We start from the raw sequence: 10852 nt of genomic DNA on the forward strand, positions 1-10852 counted from the left end.
TTTCTTGAATTTATTAATATTAATTTCTACCTCCAATTTGAATTTTTCCATTTTCTTCCAAGCTCATTCTCAACCTCGATCCTGTCTCTCTAACTCATTTTCTCTGCCTCTCAAGTCCGTCACTACGTCGCTCAATATTGTCCCAAAAAATTATGTTATGTTATTATGTTGGAATATGTTTTTATGTTTTCTCCTTTTAAAATATTATTTTTCATAACGAATATGTTATAAATTGTGTTGAATTATATTAAATTATTTTATAATTATTATATTATGTCTTTTTGTGTTATTTTTTTTTCAAAAGTTTTCAAAAAATATTCGTAGATACCCAAGAAGATCTATGTTCCCTAAGGAATAATTAAATAGAAATTTGCAATGACGAAGAAGGAAGGGGGACATTTTTTTTAAATAGGAATGAGGAATAGGAAGGGGGCTTCTCACGCTCCCCTAAGTACTCATTACCATATCTAACTAGTAATGGAGATCCAATCTGAGTCGATTTAAGAGGAGACGCGTGGACTTATCTGCATTGAGTCTTTAAGGTAATGAACCTAAGTTAGATTTGGGGTTTTTTTTTCAATAATAAAATAAAAAAAATTATTATTTTCCCAAACATGATTTTTGAAAAATCGTATTTGGAGAATTAAAGTTCGAAAATCATGTTTGGAGAAATAATATTTTTTATTTTATAATTGAAAAAATTCTATATTTGGGATACTAACAATAGATTTTAGTTAATCTTGCAAGCATTGAGATTTTACTAGGCTCAAATATATCTTGGATTAATATTTTGAGTCATTGTTATAGCAAATACTATACTATTTATATTATAACACTTAGTATATAAAATTGGATATATTTATAAGATATTTTTTAATTTAAATTAAAAAAATTAATTATCTCTTTTTTAGCTTTAAATATTATTTTTTAATGTAACGAAAAAATAAAAATAACAATAATCACTCACATAATTAAAATAGATAATCTTAATATATACACGACACTATAGATATCAAGGATTATATATGATATATAATTATTTTCTTTTCTATAATGACTATTTATATAATTTATTAAACAATTTTTTCATCTTAATATTTAATAAATTTAACATACAAAATATTATTTAACATATAAAATAAGTAACTTAAGTCATCATCTAAGACAATAAGTATAATAGTGTAAATACTTATTTATTTGTTAGTAGTGAAAAAATATGTAAATAGTATAAATTGACATTTTTTAGTATAAAAACAATAATAAAAGTTAATTACTTAATTAAAAAATTATGAAGAATTTCTTAAATAATAATAAAAAAAATAAGATCACTATTTTTATATATTACAAAGTTTATAAAAAATTTTTGGATAATAAATCAATCCTCAATGAATTATACATTAATTCTGTCAAAAAATAAATAAATAATCAATACATGGATATCATTATTTACGTACTAATATAATATATATTATCGATTATTAAGTTTATAATTAATTTTTAACCCAATTTTTTATAATTAAAATTTAAATGATTGAAATTATTAAATGTTGAATATTTTGTATCTAACCAATTTATTTTTTTATTGAAATTAAAAAGGATGAGTTGTTAATCAATTCTAAATTTAAATTTAAATTTGAGTAAGAAAATAAAAAAATATTTTAAATTTTATCTCACTGACCAGAATTAATTTTAAGATAAGAAATTACTTTGTACATCGTATATGTTGTAGGATAGTATAGTCATTTATTATTTTTCAATAATAAATAATGGTGTAAGAAATTAGAAGAAAATGTATTTATAAGTTTAGAAAATATTAATTTAATTTTCAATAGAATAAATTATATATTAAATAACAAAAGTTATTATTAGTTTTGGTACACCATGTTATCAAAAAATATTAATCGATCTAATAACTTTTGTAATGATATAAGTTTATGAATTTGAAAACTTAAAAATTATTTCATAAAATGTGAAGTTTTAACGAGTAAGAATGTTGATCATATTCTTTTAACTTCAAAAATGAATATGATACTAACAATAAAATTGTTCCAAGTAAATTTCAACAAAAACAAAAGTCCATAAGTATTATTATTAATGAAAAATTAATCTTTTTTAATGAAAAATTTAAACACAATACTTTAATTAAAAATTATAATTAGATTTTATTTTTAAATAAATACACATTAAAATCACTAACTAACTTAATTGCATCAACAATATTTCATATGAGAAATTTATAACTTTATGACATTAAATACTAAATTAGAAATTAACAGAATATCAACGGTGTAAATAGAATTAAAAATAAAACCACAAGCAATAACCAAATAACTTCAATTTATATTGAAAAAATTTTAAATTCCAAACATAAAGATAAAAAAGAACCAAAAGAAAAATAACAACTCAAGAAAAGATAATGTTTCTACCAAAACAAACATATGCTTGGCATTATTCTATTAGATAGACTCTAAAAGGGATTCCAAAACACGTGCATCCAAATTCTCAAGTTCTATTCTCAATCTTGATCTTCTTGCAAGTTGAGGTATTTCCTTGCACCTTCGAATCTTCCGATTCCGAGGATAGTCGCTTGGCTGGTGTAATAGTATTTTTCAACACTTCGAATTCATCATTGTCTGCAACTTTATTAGAGAATTCAAGCAACAATTTCTGTACAAAATACTACGTTAAATTAAAGACTTCCTTCTCACCTTTAATTTTATCTCAATAATATTTTTTTGAATAAAATAAATATCTAACTTTGAGAAAATAAACAAACAAAAAATTCATTTTTTGAACAAATACCTTAGCACTTTCTACTTTCTCTCCTTCAATGATTGAGGATACCTTTGAAATTGGAAACAAACCATCGGTGTAGTCAAAGACTACGATTACACCTACTCACGTCTTCATCGAGCCAAACCATCTCAATTGAGTATAGCAATGAAGAATTTCCGTAACTTGGTAGTGTCCATAACCATATCACTCGTATACGTACACACAAATTGTCAATTGTAGGATTGATTTATGCGATTTTGTGAATACCAGCCATTGGAATAAGTAGAGAAATTTTAGATTTTGGATATATGTAAAGAAAGGATTTGATGTACTTTGAATTGTGGTGCTGCACATATCTCATAACTTATACTTTTATAGTTGACTCATAGTTAAAATTTTTTAAATTTGGTTGACTTTAATTTAAATTTGAATTAAATTTACGCTGCACTTTTTGAAAAAAATCTACAAAAATTTAAAAAAATAGTGCTAAAAAGAATCAACAATAATAATTTAAAATTTAAAAAATAACAACCTAAATATAACAATCTAAACAAATAATTTAAAATTTGAAAATAACAACCTAAACAAATAATAATTTATAATTTATAAATATAAATCTAAAAATTTATAGTGATGACACCTAAGCAAATAAACTCTCAGACTCAACGTATGAGCGCCACGTCAGCATATGAGCTCCCAATTTGTATACTATAAGGATAAGGATAAGGATAAGGATAAGGATAAGGATAAAGATATATATATTTATTTATTTTTTAACTTAATAATTAGCTATAAAATAATCAAAGTTAATATAGTAAAATAATAAATCTGCACTAGACAAATATTTATTTATGGTGTTTGCTAATAAATTCATACTTACCGATATAGACAAATAACAATAAGATATGTAGAATTTATTTTCCACGTCAACATTTAATTTTTTTTAAATATATAATATATCACCACTTTTACTAAAACACCTTTTTAATTAAATAAAAATAAAAAATATTTATTTATTTAATTTTATAAAAAGTGTTAAACATTCTTCCTTTATTTAATTAGACAAAAATACCCTTTTAAATTAATTAAATTTTAGAATTCAATTAATCCTAATTTTATAGTTTCAAATAATTGAAACAACAAAACAAAAATATATAAAAAAATAAAAAATCAAAATTATTCTTCATCTGGGTGGGTTCAGAAACTTTCTCCGTCTCTCTGCTCCTCCATCTCTCTCATCTGTCTCAATGTGCGTCTCACATAAGACGCTATCGTTTTGGATTAAACTATATCGTTTTGGTTCCCGCACGGATGACCTTCCCCTTACCTTCAGTCTTCATTCCAATTTCCAAACCCCTATCTTAACAGCTTCTCCCCAAATCAAAAAAGGGAGTTAAAACAGGAAACCCTAGCCTCTCCACCACTGCCACAAGGACTGCCACTGTCCGTCGCTCTCAGGCACTACCATCGTCGTCTGGTCGTCCGTGCTTCTTCCTCCTTCAAGAATTGCAGCTTCTTCTTCCTCGAGCTCGGCGTGTCAGTTCCTGGTATTCATCTGCTCCATCGCGCTCCTGCCGCCGTCCGTCTGGCGCTCAGTCACCATCGTCTTCGTCTGGTCATCGCAGATTCTTCCAACCCACCATCGTCTTCTGAGTTGTGTTCGTCGCCTGGCCTCTGTCTCCGTCACGATTCTGCCCCCCTCTTCTCAGACTGCTCAGAAGAAAAACCCATTTCCATTCCAGTTTCCTTCCTTCGAGTTCAGAGAGCAGAAGCTCAACCAAGAAAAAAACCTTAGACTTCGACGGTCAGTTCACTGCTAACTTCTTCTGCTTTTTTTATTTATGTCATGTTCAATGATTATTTGATTACTGAATATTTGAATGTTTTGTGTTTTAATTTTTTATTGAATGATTATTTGATTACTAATGAAGAGTGAAACAAATTGATTGATTAATTATCATTAATGCAGGGAGTAATTAGTGAAGAAAAAGTGGATTCATTCAATGTGCCTTTGATATACCCTTCTGTTAAGGCTGTGAAGGAAATTCTTAGAGGATGTGATGAATGTTTCAGCATTGAGTGGATGGAAATATTGGAATTCAAGAACATGGTGTCATTGCCAACTGTGCAAATATTTGTTTCATGGTTCAGAGCTGCACTGCAAGGGATGATTGAGAAACACTTTGGAGCAGAAATAGTTGATGAGCTTTTCGAACGCTTTGCCGAGAAAGTTAAAGAATTTCCAGACATCATGGACACAGATAGACTAAAACTTGATGTGCTGTTTGTTCTTCTCAGGAGAAAGAACAAGGCAAGGCCATATGCTGTGTTATTCAATGTGAACATCATCAGGTTTAATTAGTAAATGGGGATATAATAAAGAGTTGGTTCTATTCTTGTACTACTAATTATCTTAAACTGGATATGAACCGTCTAGTGACATACGACATTATATTTTGTTTACGTTTGTGTTGGTATTTGTTTGCCGGATTATTTAATGTCTCCATTTGACTATGTATGAATTTATACTCTTTTGGTGATTGAAATTTAGTTCTTTTATACTCTTTTAGTTCAGTGGCATCGTCTTTCTTGAAAGCATGTTTCCTTGCGGGGATGACCCTACTCTTTTATAATCATGAGAGTCCGTCTATTCTGAAGTTATCCTTGAGGCTTCAAGTTCTTTCACTATGCTGTGCTGGATCTAAGGCTATCAATGATCCAAAAGGTTAGTTAAAGAAAGCTCTATAGCAATTCTTTTATGAACCCTGCTATGCAATTTAAAGTTCAAATTGAGTTATTTACTTATCAAATTCTCTGCTAGCTTCATGTCAAAGAAAGCTCTATAACACTTCTATGCAGTTATTGAGAGAAATAACTGCCAAGAAGTTGGATATTTTGGTTAACAAGGTTAAATTTCTTGCCACTTTCTCATATAACTCAAGCTGTTTCATGAGTTGTAAAGATTCTTTAAATGATTAAGGCTCAAATATTTATTTATCATCACATGACTTGTACTGGTTTAGGCTTATAAACAACGCTTGCCTGTTTCCTTGCATATTAAGAAAATCAAACTTATTTTTTAGCCAAAATATACATATATTAAGGCACTAATCTATGGTCCTAACTGCATGAAATCCCCCCCAAACTCTCTTCAAATCAATGGTGCAGGATGTTCTACTTTTTCTTCGAATCTCTCAATAAGAAGGATGACCCTATTGTCATATGGTTGACCGGAGGACCAGGGTGTAGCAGTGAGCTTGCTTTATTTTATGAGAATTGTCCTTTCCAAATCACAAAGAACTTGTCTCTTGTTTAGAATGAATTTGGCTGGGACAAGGTGCCTATAAATTTTCTCCTGCATTTTCTCTCAAAATGTTACTTTAACATGTTCATTCCATGCAAATGCCTCGCTTTTGAGAATAGTTAACAAAAAAGAATGTCATAACTTATGTCTCTCAGCACATTCACACATAGGGCTATGGCTGGCACCTATCTCAGAGAATCAAACTGTTACATAAGCTTTATTGGTTATGGTTGGCATCAATGTTTACTTTTGATTTTAGGCATCAAATATTCTTTTTGTAGACCAGCCTATTGGGACAGGCTTTAGTTATACTTCTGATGATGATGACAACCACCATGATGAAGCAGGTGTTAGCAATGATCTCTATGATTTCTTGCAGGTAAAGTCTATTTTATAATTGTGACTAAACAAAACAATTCATAAAGTGAAAATGCATGGTGGTAAAAATAATTAGTAGACTCCTATTCTGCATCAATGGCAGGCTTTTTTCAAGGAGCACCCTCTATTTGTCAAGAATGATTTTTATATCACTGGAGAGTCATATGCTGGACACTACATTCCAGCTCTTGCATCAAGGGTTCACCAAGGCAACAAAGCAAAGGAAGGAATAATAATCAATCGCAAGGTATCAAAACTGTCTACGTACATTACAAGGTTTGTTAATTACCTTTACTTGATAATAATTATACTAATTTTCTTGATCAATTTCATAAACAGGGTTTTGCTATTGGTAATGGTCTGACCAATCCAGAAATTCAGTACTAAGCATACACAGACTATGCATTAGACAGATGACTGATTAAAAAGTCTGATTATGATAGTATCAGCAAGTTGATCCCATCATGCAAAGATGCCATAAAAAGCTGTGGTATGTTATGTTAGGTTACAAATTAAATTTTTTAACCCCATGATGAATGATCTTAGAAAAGAAAAACAGGATGGGAGAAAACTTACCAGCTTATTGCTCAAACAATATGTAATTTTACTTGTTTGACACCCTTAAATTATATTGTATTTGTCAGGTACCGATGGTGGAGATGCATGTATGACTTCATTATATAAATGCAATGCCATCTTCAGTCGGATAATGTCCATCACCAGCAATATTAATGTATCGTATCATAAGAACATAGTACACTTTTCTTACCAATCTAATTATTTACCTAAAAAACCTACCATAGTTTCACTTATGAATTCTTCTACTATTGAAACTGCAGTACTATGACATTAGAAAGAAATGTGAGGGAAATCTGTGTTATGACTTCTCTAATGTAGAGACATTCTTAAACGAGAAGACAGTTACGGATGCTTTAGGTGTTAGGAACTTGGACTTTGTTTCGTGTAGTAGCACAGTCTATGATGCTATGATGCAGGACTGGATGAGAAATATCGAAGTTGGAATCCCGGCTCTTCTTGAGGATGGAATCCAGGTTCTTGTATATGCTGGAGAAGAAGATCTCATATGCAATTGGCTTGGTAAGCTTTGTGCAGCCAACTCAATTAATTTGAAGCTAAAGTTGGCTTTATGCAGATTCTTAATCCAAATCCAGATGCAATGTCTAAGATGATAACAGAAAATGCAAATGAAGAATTCCTTCATGCATTGAGTAATTATTGTGCACTTCAGGTAAATGGATTCTTATTCTATTATGATGGTCATTTGCTCTTTTGCTGGAGCTTGACAATTATGTCTTGCATTCTTTCATGCTAGGTACTTTAATGTGAACCTCATCAATTTGAAAGGAAAAAAGTTATACACCACTGGATTTTTTGGTTGGCTCCAACTTTCTTTAAGTCACATGCTTAGTTATTATTGTATATTCGTATTGTTCTTTAGAGCAAGCTTTTTCCATTTATTCATGAAATAATTCATAAATGTTCCAAGCCACTAGAAGTCTAGAAGAATCTTATTAATAAGATTTTACTTCTACTTGCACAACTTATCCTTGATACACTCTTGTGATAAGTTGTTTTGGCTTTGTAGAAATATCTTTGATTGATGTATTAGATGATTTAATGCAGCATTCTCATATTTACTTTACTTTGTATTTAGGGTTTTGTGGAGGATTAGTTTGGCTTGGGTTTAATTGCTAGGGCGGTTGAAGAGGGGATATCAGTAATCAAAGTTGCCGGAATTATGATCTTCAATATGGGAGGACGACCAGGTCAAGCTGTTTGCAAAAGGTTGTTTGAACGACGGGGTTTCTGCATTACAAAGCTTTAGCAAACCAAAATTCTTTAGGTTAGAATTTAGAAAACAGATATTTGGCTATACATCAATTCTCCAGTGAAAGTGCAATATTAATGAGAAATATTGGTATAGGCTAGTGACACAGATATTGCAGCATTGGTCGAGATTGAGAAGAATAGCCTCCACTGTTTTGAATTCTTTATGGGACTTTCTGGTGATCAGCCTATTTGTGCAAGGACAGCATGGGCCTATGGAAAGGCTGGTGGCAGAATTTCTCATGCTTTATCAGTTTACGGTTGTCAACTTCGTAATCCTACCTAGGTAGGTGCTTCTCTAAAGCTTGATATTTCAAGAAGATAATATCTGTTTTTCTGAAGGAAATTGATGCAAAATCCATTTGTATATGACAGATCAAAGTTATTTTTGAGTTTCTTAAAAATTGATTTCAAGGGATCAGCAGCTCTCTAGATTTGTCCTTTGAGGATAATTCTGTTGCCGATGAGAAGATTCCTTTTTTGGCTTATCTTGCAAGCACTTTAAAAAATAGTTCTTATTTTCCATACGAGCCACCTGCTGGAAGCAAACGTTTTGGCAATCTCATTGCAGGGTTTTTGAAGACTTATCACCATATTTCCGATGCTTCTTAAGGATGGAAGCCAGGTTCTTGTATATGCTGGAGAAGAAGATCTCATATGCAATTGGCTTGGTAAGCTTTTTGCAGCCAACTCAATTAATTTGAAGCTAAAGTTGGTTGTGTTGGAAGGACAAAAAAAGAAGTGCAATTATCAGCATTCTTAATGCTTTTGTTTCTCATTGCTCAGGGAATTCAAGGTGGGTTCATGCAATGGAGTGGTCAGGTCAAAAGGAGTTTGGAGCAGCTTCTAATGTCCCATTTTTGGTAAATGGCGCGGCAGCAGGGACTCTTAAAAGCCATGGACCTCTTGCGTTCCTCAAGGTTTGTGTTCAAGGGTGTGTTCTTGAGTTGACACTGTTATATCCACTTTTGATAACTTTATTTTGTGAAAAAACAGGTGAATGAAGCTGGGCACATGGTTCCTATGGATCAACCAAAAGCTGCACTTCAGATGCTAACAAACTGGATGCAAGGAAAACTAACACCGAAAAAGAGTGGAGCGAATGTCTCTCCTAAATGATGGACTCAAAGCAAAAATAACAAGGCATAGCTTGTGATCATATTAACTTGTGGGCATGGCTCCATGCATAATATATGGGATTGTCTAGCTTCTACTACTATCCCTGAAATTGTGCGTAAATCTGTATTTGATTTTATTCATTTAGAAATAAATCTTTGAATAAATATGTTAGTTCAGCATGATGCCATGATCCTTAGTGAATGATCTTTTTCTTTTCTCTTTTACTTTGTCATGCCATTAACTGGCACATATATTAAAAAAAAGAGGACTAAAAATTATACACAAAGACTGTATAATGAAATAGAGAGTTTTCAGTATGGAGACACCATCCAAACAAGTAAACTAAATGGAGCTAATATTTCTTTCTCATGAATCATGGCTAACATAAAATGAAAATAACTAAAATTTATTTCCCACCTTCTTGTACCTTAATTATGCCACTGTAAAATGATTTTCACTTAAAATTTTTACACAAATAAATTGTGACTATGAACTAGTACGTGATGATGTGTAGTATTCTCTTAAAACCTGAATGATGGGCTGAAATGTAGAGCTCAAAGGAATAGTCGATGCAAGCCTTAGATGTCTAGCATTGCCATTGAGGGGCTTGGTTAGAGACATAGTGAACATCTCTCCCTCCAGAATCTTATTTACAGTCACACCTGCAGATACAAACCAGGTTCAAAGCTGGATGAAGGACTCAAAAGGGGGGGGGGGGGGAGAAGGAATCTTTCACAGTATAAACTCTATGTTCACGCTCTACATCATTGAGAGCTTGGATAATCCAAATTCCAAATGAAGGGGGTAGAAGATTACCATCCTTGCTGCTTCCATTCTCAATTACTATGAATATCTCTATCAACCCTTTTAAAGTTCTAATATACTAAGAAAATAATGAATAAATAAATAAAATCCAATTAAAAAGGATATTATGATATGAGCAAATTAAAATAGAACAAGTGAAAGAATGAGCTTTGCACTTAGTTCATTTTTTAATTTACTGAAGTTTTAGTTTATACATATTAGTGAACTTATTAATTTCTTTGATTTATTAATAAACATGTCAACAAAAAAAATTTATTTTAGAAATTTTGAAGGCCAATGCGTGCAAGTTAATGACCATTGGAACTTGGAAGATTTGTTCTTGATACTATGAAAGTAAATTACACAGCAATTTACACAGATTACTGCTCTCCTTATTGAGAGACGAGTCCTCTACAAGATTCTACAAAATACATGGGGAGAAAAATAGATACCAATTCACACATACATAAATGAGCAAAAAATTTTCTTCTATTTCTGTGTAACATACAACTACAAGAAAAATAACTGAGTAAGTTTACATTGTAGCTGTTGAAGTACCAGTATGAGAGTTGTCTTGTGTGATAATATGAATAACTTGAATGGCATTGAAATGGCTTGTTAATA

General features: G+C 31.0%; 1 pseudogene; it reads left to right on the forward strand.

Moving 5' to 3' along the window:
- The first annotated feature begins 4738 nt into the window (after positions 1-4738).
- On the forward strand, positions 4739-9424 carry LOC130965955 (serine carboxypeptidase 3-like; annotated as a pseudogene).
- Positions 9425-10852: the final 1428 nt, after the last annotated feature.

Source organism: Arachis stenosperma, chromosome 3 (genome assembly GCF_014773155.1).
Source record: "Arachis stenosperma cultivar V10309 chromosome 3, arast.V10309.gnm1.PFL2, whole genome shotgun sequence".
Classification (NCBI taxonomy): domain Eukaryota; kingdom Viridiplantae; phylum Streptophyta; class Magnoliopsida; order Fabales; family Fabaceae; genus Arachis; species Arachis stenosperma.